Genomic DNA, 11,085 nt, shown 5'->3' on the forward strand with positions numbered 1-11,085 from the left:
TTTCAGATAACTTCTTAGTACCAATAGATATGGATTCAAATTTTTTGGTAATAATATTAACTTTTCTAGGTAACTTTTGATCTTCTATGGTATAATCCTATTACCTTGCTGTTCATTATCAATCTGTTAAGACTGTATCATTCTTAAAAGCACCATATTCTTTCTTTACGATAGAATATAGAGTAGAAAACTGAATCCCAGTACCTGATAAATTGAAGTATCACCATAGTCATATAAGGCTTGATTAATAGAATCCATATTATTAGCAAAAAAGTTAATAAAAGTTGCATTATTAACAAAGCCTGCCATATTTATTTATTTACATGATCTGGTAAACTGTAATCTTTATAGTCCATCAGATGTTGTGATTGCAGAGTTGTGAATAAAATCAATGCAACCAGTAGTAACAGGAATGGTCCTGGGCTATTTTAAATTCCAAGTTGCTTCAGTTTTCTGCATTGGTACTAATTAAATCCTGAGAAAAATGCTTTGTTTGACAAATTAAAAACAATTAAATCAATTCCATACACAAAACAAGAAAACCAGAACTCAGGGTCAGGGAGCAGAAACCGGAAGTTGCACAAGTAGCCATGCTTCAAGGAACCACCCCAAGGAATGCAGCGGTTGTGTGTGCATTCACTTGGGAAATTTCCAAGTTGCCACACACAGCAAATTCTTCTGTGGCGATGATGAAAAAAAAAAGATAGGTAAAAGCAAGCCAAACAGGCACATTTAGGAGACTGTCTGAGTCGTGGACTGACCAGGCCATTAGGCCATCCACCCAGTACGCATTAAGTCCGTATCCACATGAGTGTCAAATGAAGATGGTCGCTTAAAAGAAATCCCACACTAGCTCACATTGAGAAATAGATGGTTTTTTATTTAGGGGTAAACTCACAAATCAGAATCCTCTGCTGGAATGGAGATCATAAACCAAAATCCACAACTGGAACAGAGGGAGGGCCCAGAAAAGAGACTGGATGCATGCTCTGCATCAGCATATATAGTATAAGAGGCCACACCACAGGGGACAGGTTACCACTAGCTGTAAGACTTCCTACAGCAACATAGTTTCTCATTTTCACCAGTCAGAATTACGACGATTTCCTATGGATTGTCAGCTCAGAGGGTAACACTGTCAGGGAAACAACCACTTCCCATTATAGAGGAACAGATCTCTCTAAAGTTCAGAGTTCTGGATGGGCTTATCTTGCCATTCCTAATATCTATTCTTCTGGTAAATGTGCACAAGGAGAATGTCATACTCCAGTGTGAGTAGATGCAGATGGCTATCATGGGTGGAAATGTAGAAGAGTCCTTTAATGCCAAAGCAGTATGGAAATAAATCGACATCCTTCTGTCTCATATAATTAATTTGTCTGGGTTCTGTAAGATTATGAAGAGATGATCTGAGCTTCTTCTATGTTAAGACAATGCAAGGATCACAATATGGCTGATAAAGTGCAATGTCTATAAATGTGAGAAGGAGTTTTCTTGGAATACACACAGACATTGGTTTCTAGCATTATTCATTCATCCTTTATTCTGAGATTTACTTTACCCTTATCCTCTGATTGGGGCTTGTCATTTATCACAAGTGTCCAGAAATTCGTTCTGTTACTGTACCATACTTGATTTTTCTCAACATCACGTAAGGGTCTCAGTACCATTTTTTCTGTCCTGAACCCCCTTGCAGTGATGAATAAGTTTAGAATCTGGCTTACATCACCTCACTCTGATTGACTCACATATTCATACATACTGGTTTCCTTAGTGGTCATTTTCACAGGTGTAGGATGAACCTGTTAAAATGTGTTTTAGGATGTCTCTGAGATGCTCATCCTGTGTATCAGCTCCAGGAAGAGTTACAGACAAACTCTGCAACGTCATTTATCAGGGAAAATATGATTATTCAGCATCCAGAATCACTACTCTTGGAAAAGCCAAACTGAAAAGTCAAAGAGAATTTTTGTGCTGCTTTATTAGACGTGGGCCCATATCATTCATCTCATATGGATAGAATGGCTGGTGAGAAAATTAGATCACTGACAAGCATTAAAGACTAAATCTAAGAATTCAATGTGCAGTTGTATGTAAAATACATGATAAAGAGATGTTACATTGATCTTTAAAAAGCAGATGGATTGTTCAGAAATTTTCTAGTTCCCAGAAGAGATGGAGTAGAATATGGAATACTGTCATTTGGTCAAAGGCTTAGCTCAAACAAGGAGATATGCTTTGCTCATACATAAGACTTTCTAAAAATGACTTGTTCTAATACAAAGATTCAGCAAGTGAAGAAATACCCTACATTAATTTAGTGAAAATGAAGCCTGTTCTGAAATCACAGAGGAAGTGTTTTTGGAAGACCAGTGTCATCACAGACCAAAGACCATACTGGAATAGATATGATCTCTGGTGTTATGAGAAGTCCCCATTGGTGATGACACATCTCTTCAACACTCACCTCTTTATTTACATTTACTCCATGGTTAATATCAGATGATTAGTCTAAGTCCTCTTACATCCAGTAGAAAATGTCAAGACTCTTTCAGTAGAATTCTCTAGCAGCCATTTTGAGTTTGTCTTGTAACCATATTAACAGACATTCTCACTGTATGTGAAGAAACTATATGAGTAAAAATTCCTGTAGAACACTTTCCTGCACATCCAAGGATCCTAAGTTCAGCCCCAAATTGCTGTAACTGAACCTGGGTATAGACACATTTGAAAAGTGTGCTATTGTCATTTCAGTTTCTGACTTCTAGTTCAAGTCTGGATCTAGGAATTCACTTGCCTATAGCTGCTGCTACCAGATAGATAATCCAACTGTAGTTCATGCTGAGAACCTGCGTTCTCAGGGACAGTGAACAAGAGAGTAGAAATGTGGTGCTGTGGTGAACATTGCTATATATACAAACACAATCTTTGCAATTTGGACATGAATGAGGAAGGGAATTCTTTAGATCAAAACAATAATCTGATTGAGACAGACCAGGAAAAAATTCTCTGTGTTAGTTAGTGGGTGGTGAGTTCCAAGTTCTAAATCTGTCTGGGGAAATGAGTTCTCAGTTCCACACAGGCACCTGTGCAGAAAGAGCTCTTCCATACCACTGAGAACAATGTCAATACAGCCAGGCTTGTTAATGTGACTCACACGTCAATAATTCAGAGGCCATCTGATCCTCATCGGAGTCAACCATAAAGGTGATACTGAGAAGGTGTATTACATATCTGCTGCCATCAGACACTAGGACACTAATTGTCTCTGTGCACAACTTTCTTATTGATTTTTTTTAAAACAATCATTTCTAATTTTGTGTACCAATCACAGTCCCTTCTCCTTCCCTCCTCCTGTTTCCCCCAACTTACATCTTTCCCATTCCCCATCCACTCCTCAGAGAGTGTAAGGCTTCCTATAGGTAATCAACAAAGTCTGACACATCATTTTGAGTCAGGACCAAGGCCTTCCCCCCATATCTAGACTGATCAAGTTATGTCTTTCATATCAGCTTATGCTGCCATTTTCTTCTTAGAAATTGGTGGATCTATAGTGTCACCTGCAAGTTTGAAGAACACACTAATATAAGTTTGACAATGGGATTCTAGTGCTGCAACTATGGCTCTCACATGTCTTTATCGTCTAAGGTGATATTGAGCAGATGTTTCAATGATGAACGGTGAGCTGTACAATAGTTGATTTTTAGATCTCCGTGAAATCCATTCTTTAGTGTTGTTAACTGATGAGTGGTGACTACAAGTACTCTACCAGGCAAAAATCCAGACACTCTGTAGAATAAAGATAGCCACAAAGTATCCAATGGCCTGTGAAAGCTAATGATCTATAGATCTATGTTCTGTAAAGGCTTAAGAGAATGAGGCAGCTATGACAGACTGGGAAGTAAGTGAATATGGGACAAAAGAATAATGTGTGATCTCAGAACCTACCTCAATTAACCTCTAGATATATTGATTTGATTAATGAGTTTTGTAAAAAGTAATTCAATAATACTCTTGACCTTTTTAGAGGAATTACACTTGTGTGGCAGTGCATATTGATATGTATCTCATATTCTAAAAGGCTGGAACTTATTCTGGACCATAAAGTCAGAGTTACCTCAACACTGGAGAGGATATGTGACATTTAAGACAATGAAAAGTTTTTTTTAACCAGATATTAATATTTGGACTTACTGGTCATATTAATATTTTATTTGATTAAAAGCTACTCAACAAGGGCCCGTTCTCTTAGAATCCAGAGATTTATATCATAATGCATAATCCCAGTTTTCAGTTTTTAGTACATCATTAAGGAAGAAACGTAGTAGGTGGTTAGTGGTAAACATACTGCCAAGGCATGGTGTGTACTAGGGCATCCTAAATCAGCATCATTTTAATTATAGTTGCAAATTTGAAAGGTTTGTAAGGACCCTGTTAGACTGTGTGAAGTGACAGGCAAAAAGATACTCAGGATAATTATTTTTGTGAAAGTCTTCAAGCCAATCTTCTCTGTAATTTCAGTACCAGTGCAACTTCCTGCTTCTCCGGGTTTTCTGACACACTCAGGATGTGGTTGCAACACTGTGTCTTGCACAGTAATAGACTGCAGAGTCCTCAGATATAGTCTGCTGAGCTCCATATAGGCTGTGCTTGAGGATTTGTCTACAGAGAGTATGGCCTTGCCATGGAACTTCTGAGCATAGTCAGTTTTACCACTTGCAGGATAAATCCTTCCAATCCACTCCAGTCCCTGACCAGGCCTCTGCTTCACCCAGTTCATAGTATAGTCAGTGAAGGTGTAGCCTGAAGTCTTACAGGACAGCTTCACTGAGAACCCTGGTTTCCCTAGCTCAGCTTCAGACTGCAGCAGCTGGACCTGGGATTTGATGCCTGCAGAGACAAAGACAGAGTAGGTATCATTGTCACCTCAGTACTGTTCCTTATTAGGATTTTGAACTTTGAAAGGCTGTTACCTGGAGTTACTGACATAAGAAAGAAAATGACCCAGCTCCAATTCATGGTGAATAGAATACTTTGTGTGTTCAGTGACTGTGCAGAAGATACTGATCATATGTTGTCCTGGCCTGTAAACATCAGTGTATTTACCACAGTAGACTCTAGTAATTTGCATATTCATGAGCAGGGAAATGTTTGGAGAAGGACCTAGTCCAGCTATTAAAGAAGGAAGTAGAGGAGATGTGGGTCAGACAGCAGCATGTAGAGCTCCATGTAATAATCCCTCTGAGGAAGTACATCTCATACACCTTCCCTAAGTCATGGGCAGCCCCTGTGAGTGTAACATCAAGGCTTAACTTTTCAATTGATTTCTGTCCTGAGGCATTTGCTCCACTTTGTGACAGGTACTAAGATGGATTTACAGCAGGTGCTTGTGATTATGATGGTGGTGACTGAAAATTTCAAAACCTGCTAATGATGAGAATTTACAACCTCATTTCAATACTAATAAGTTTCCTTCACAACAGGTTTTATACTTAAAACTGACTGAAATGACCAAAAGTAAATATACTTCTGAAATATTGCTTTTTATTATTTTATATTATTTTAAATATTATTGTTAACATATTCAGAAATCAATGTTCATTGCAGCAATATACAATAACTAAAATATGAAAATAAACATGTCTGTCAACATGACTGTACCAAGAATATATTGTTATATACACAATACAGTAGAAGCTTTTCATCTGGAAGGAATAAGGAACTTATATCTCTATTAGGAAAATGGATACAACTGGAGATAACCATATTAATTAAAAATATCTCTGAAACACAGACATTATGTTCCTCACACAGAGACTACAGTTAGTATTATCTATATACACATAAGTGTGTCATTCACTGGTATAACGGAACTATAAAAACATTCTAAAAAAATGATTATATTTTACTCATCAGGTACTAAATGGCAATAAATGCAAAGCTTGGTTTGCGTCCTCAGGAGTACCTCCCCATCTGTGTTGTAATATGTTATTAAATATTATCCTATCTTTAGTGCTCATAACAGGGTATACATGACCACAGTTGTATTTGTGATCATCACAGGACAACTTATGAAATTCAGTTCTTGTATTCTACAATGTGGGCCCAAGGGATTGAACCGATATTGCTAAGCTTGCCAGTAGGGTCCTTTACCTGTTGATATTTTATAATCTCTCATGCTGTTATTATGAATGGCTGTATGTTTTTCAGTGTTTGTTGGTAACTATAGCTGCTGTGACTTCATGTGTACAATCACCATTTCACGCCCTGAAGATAGTATTTCATGTCTATCCACCTTGTATTCTGAGTATTACATTCTTCCCAGTTCCTCTTTTGTGATGATCCTTGAGCTTTGAATAGGAGATTGATACAGATGTTTTTTTTTTTTCCCCTGTGGTTGAGTACACAGTCATTCATGCTCATCATTTTGCCCAATCATGAACTTCTGAATTTAAAATAATTGCAAACTGTTAATAATTTTTAAACAATGTACTTGGAAATCAAATGCATACATACATCCAAATATGAACCTTCATAACCAAGTATGCCTTATCTTGGTAGTAAAGGGATGTTTGATATGTGTGTGTCAACAAATCCATTGAGCGAAATAAATGGACTTAAAGACAGAAAAAAATCAAGGCAACAATTGCTTTGACTTAATCTGTTTCTCATACCACATTTGCATGCATCTAAAAAAAATGAGGGGAGAAAGAAAATCTCTTTGCAAAGGACCCTAATATATAGAGGATTCTTACACAGCCTTTTCTCTCTTTGTCTGCCATTTCAAGCCCAGTATCCTTTTATTCCTGGACAGAACACATGTTAGTAAAGCGTTCAAGGAGTTAAACATTTTCACCAATGATGGATACCTTTGGAAAACACTCCCACAAATGTGAGAACACAATAGTACTTTGCAGGATTTTGTATGCATGTGTTTGAGTATGTAAAGTGTAATTAACCATATCAAAACAAAAATATGAGCCAAGGAAATGATATTCTATTACTTTTTACTATAATTTCAGGATTTTTCTTATAAGCACTTAAAATTGCAGGGGAAAATCACCAGATGCATGGATTCTCTTCTGTCACTGGTCAGGATTGATATGGTGTCCTGTGGATTGTCAGTTCACAGCAAAACACCCTTAAGGTAATACCTGCTACCTATTATAGAGGGTCAGATCTCCCAAAAATTTAAAGTTCTATATGAGGTTATCTCAGCAGTTCACCTTATCTGTTCCTCTTGGTAATGTGTACAATGGAGCACTTGCTTCTCCAGTATGAGGTCACACTAATGGCTGTCATGGGTGGCAGTGGAAAAGAGTCATTCCCAGCCAAAGCAGTATGGAATTCCACAGACACACTCCTCTCATCACAGAATCCACTCACAAATGGCTGGACACTGTGAGATTTTGATGAGATGATCTAAACTTCTTCTCCTATATTAAACTAATGTGAGGATCATAATACATGTGAGACGGTGTAATATCTGTGAACACGAGAAGGAAATTTCCTTGAATACATGCAGACATTGGTTTCTAGCATTTTTCATTCACTCTTAACTCTGGGTTTCATTTTGTCTTTATCTTCTGACTGGGGCTTGTTTTCATTGATAACAAGACACTAGCTATTTTTTCTATACCTGTGTTATAGTTGATGTTTCTAAACATAATTTAAGTGCCTAAGCACAATTACACTGTTCCTGAGTCCTCTTTTTTATTTACTTTTATTGAGCTCTACATTTTTCTCTGCTCTCCCCCCTGCCTCTCCTCTCCCTTTCAACCCTCCTTTAAGGTACCTATGCTCCCAATTTACTCATGAGATCTTGTCTTTTTCTACTTCCCATGTAGATTAGATCTATGTATGTCTCTCTTAGCACCCGGATTGTTGTCTAAGTTCTCTGGGATTGTGATTTGTGGCCTTTTTTTTTGCTTTATGTTTAAAAACCACCTATGAGTGTGTACATGTGATAATTTTCTTTCTGTGTCTGGGTTTCCTCACTCAAAATGATGTTTACTAGCTCCGTCCATTTTCCTGAAAAATTCAAGATGTCATTATTTTTTTCTGTTGTATAATACTCCATTGTGTAAATGTACCATGTTTTTTTCTATCCATTCTTCAGTCGAGGGGCATTTAGGTTGTCTCCAGGTTCTGGCTATGACAAACAATGATGCTATGAGCATAGTTGAGCACGTGTCCTTGTGGTACGATTGAAGATCCTTTGGATATATACCCAAAGTGGTATTACTGGGTCTTGAGTAAAGTTGTTTCCTAATTTTCTGAGAAATCACCACACTTACATCCAAAGGGGCTGTACCAGCTTGCACTCCCAGCAGCAATTCAGGACTGTTCCCTTTACCCCACAAACTCTCCAGCATAATTTGTCATCACTGTTTTTGATCTTGGCAATTCTTACAGGTAGAAGATGGAATCTGAGAGTTGTTTTGAGCCCTCTTACAGAGATGAATAAGTCTGGAATCTGACTCATATCTTCTCACTCTGATTCACTCAGATTTTTACAACTTCAATTCCTCAGTAGTCTGATATCTTAGCTGTAGAATCAACCACACTAGATATGTTTCAGGAGGTCTCCGAGATGCTCACCCTGAACATTAGCTCCAGGAAAATCACAGATAAACTCTGTAATCCATTTCTCTTTGAAAAAAAAATGCATCAGTATCTGGAAGTACTATTGATGGATCAGACAGATTAAAATATTAAGGGATACATTGTGATGGTTTATTGGACTTGGGCCCATACTTCATCTCATATGGATCAAGTGACTGGTAACAAAATTAGGTCAGTGACAAGCATCAGAAAGGAAATCTAAGTCACAAATATGAAATTCTATGTGAAAATTTATGAAAAAGAGCTGTCACATTGGTGATCATCTACCAAAAAAGCAGATTTCTCTTCAGTATTAAGCATTTTCTTCCTATTCATTGCATGATCATCATTAGCTTGGAAGTCTAAGTCATCCTGCCTGGAGTATGAAATGTCAAGGCTCTTCCAGTAGAATTCCTCATCAGGCATCTGAATCAACCTTGAGTTACAGTCATGTATCCATATTGGCAAGGATCCTCATTATACTTCAATAATTATTTGGTTCTTATTTAAGAAAGCCAAAATTCTACATATTGATCAGTCACCACTTTGCAATTGGAGAAAGAAGACAGGAATGTGCTTTGGAAACTCATTGCTCCTTCATGCATTTCTTTTAATTAGACATACAGTAGCATTGATTCTAACTTAGAATTGGAGAAGATAATTTACAGTTGCCAAAAGGCATTTTTAAGATGATACCATCAATTAAAAGCATTTAGATTTCTCATGGAGGTGAACTCTGTGCTATAGGAACATGCTAAGTCAGTCACTTATTAACTATACTCTTCAACAACACAATCCTGGAGATCATAGCTGTACATATCACTGTGCTATTTGTTCTTCAGAAATTTACTCAAACTAAACAGTCCTCAGCAAAGGACCAATGATACTTGTAACACCCAACTATCGCAAACACTATAGGAGAACATCTTTTGTCACTGTGTGTCAGTATTCTGTAAAAGCATTGTGGTCGTAGTGCAGGTTCTTGGAACAGAGGTAGACTATGAATTTGGAGACAGTGATTAGTGATTAATTTATTAACCTACCCCTCAGATCTATCTCATGAATATTAACTGTGTTGCTGGATGAGTTTTGTTAATTATAAACCAACAGTCTTTTTGTCATCACCTAGGAATTTGATGTTAATTTTATATGTGATCAAATATTTCTACTCTAAGTACTGACCCAATTTTCATAGACAAGGATGTCCACATTGATATCAACATGAGACTATGTGTATCAACTTTACTAATTTAAAACTATCTGCTCCATGAACCTTGTATTCAGGATTACTAGAAATTTCTTTATGCAATGAGAATTAAATTTTAGTCTAGCTGTTCCTTCCCTCTATACTTAACCATAAATTTTGAACATCAGGTTATTCTTTCCTGTCATCTCAGCTTCAAGGCAGCTTCCTGAACCTGTGGAGTCTCCAACACACCTCAGATATGCACTGTGACACTGTGTCTTACACAATAAGAAATGTCAGAGTCCTCATAGATTGGACTGCTGAGCACCATGTAGCATGTGTTGGATATTGTTTCTGTATCCAGTGTGATTCTCTTCTGGTACTTCTGTTTATAGTTTGTTTTACCAGTGCTTAGGAATATACACCTAATCCTTTGTAGCCCATATTCAGTCTTCTGACTCACCCAGTAGAGAAGTTATCTGAGTCAAAAATCGGTGCAGGATATCTTTCCTCACTTTCCAGACTCCGCAGTTCAGCTCTAGACAGCTCTACTGGAACCTTGACCTTACAATTGTAAGGATTCTACTGTCACTTCATTCTTTGGCTCCCTACTCAGGTTGGGTTCTAGGAATACACTTAATTATAGCTGATGCCACCAGGTAGAGGATGATCCAGCTTCATTCCAGGCCTATAACCTAGGTACAGGGACAGTGAACAGGATATTTCATTCATTTGTATTGGGATATCACTGTTTTTACAAATATTATCCCTGTAATTTAAACATGAATGAGGAAGGATATCACTTAGATAAAAACATAAATCTGTCTAACACAGACAGAAAAGTTAAAGATTTTCTGTGTTACTCAGTGAGGGTGGTGAGCTCTAAGTCCTGAACCTGTCTGGAGGAATACATTCCTAGTTCATACTGACAATTGTGCAGACAGAGTTCTTTCATTCCATTAAGAATCATATTGTTATGCCCATGTTTTTTCCGTTTATTTATTTATTAAAGATTTCCGTCTCTTCCCCGCCACCTCCTCCCATTTCCCTCCCCCTCCCCCAATCAAGTTCCCCTCCCTTGTCAGCCCATAGAGCTATCAGGGTTCCCTGCCCAGTGGGAAGTCCAAGGACTACCCACCTCCATCCAGGTCTAGTAAGGTGAGCTAATGTGATTCACCTATCAGTGGTTCATGGCCATCTGATCTTCCTATGAGTCAACCACAGCAGTGATGCCCTGAAGGTGCATTGATTATCTTGCCCCCATGAGATTTTGGCACAGAACACTGGGCAGTACA

At 37.7% G+C, this 11,085-nt stretch overlaps 1 pseudogene; it reads right to left on the minus strand.

The window, feature by feature from the left end:
• Positions 1–4,562: 4,562 nt before the first annotated feature.
• On the minus strand, positions 4,563–5,019 carry LOC101985933 (annotated as a pseudogene).
• Between the last annotated feature and the right edge of the window lie 6,066 nt (positions 5,020–11,085).

This window comes from Microtus ochrogaster, chromosome 1 (assembly GCF_000317375.1).
Source record: "Microtus ochrogaster isolate Prairie Vole_2 chromosome 1, MicOch1.0, whole genome shotgun sequence".
NCBI lineage: Eukaryota > Metazoa > Chordata > Mammalia > Rodentia > Cricetidae > Microtus > Microtus ochrogaster.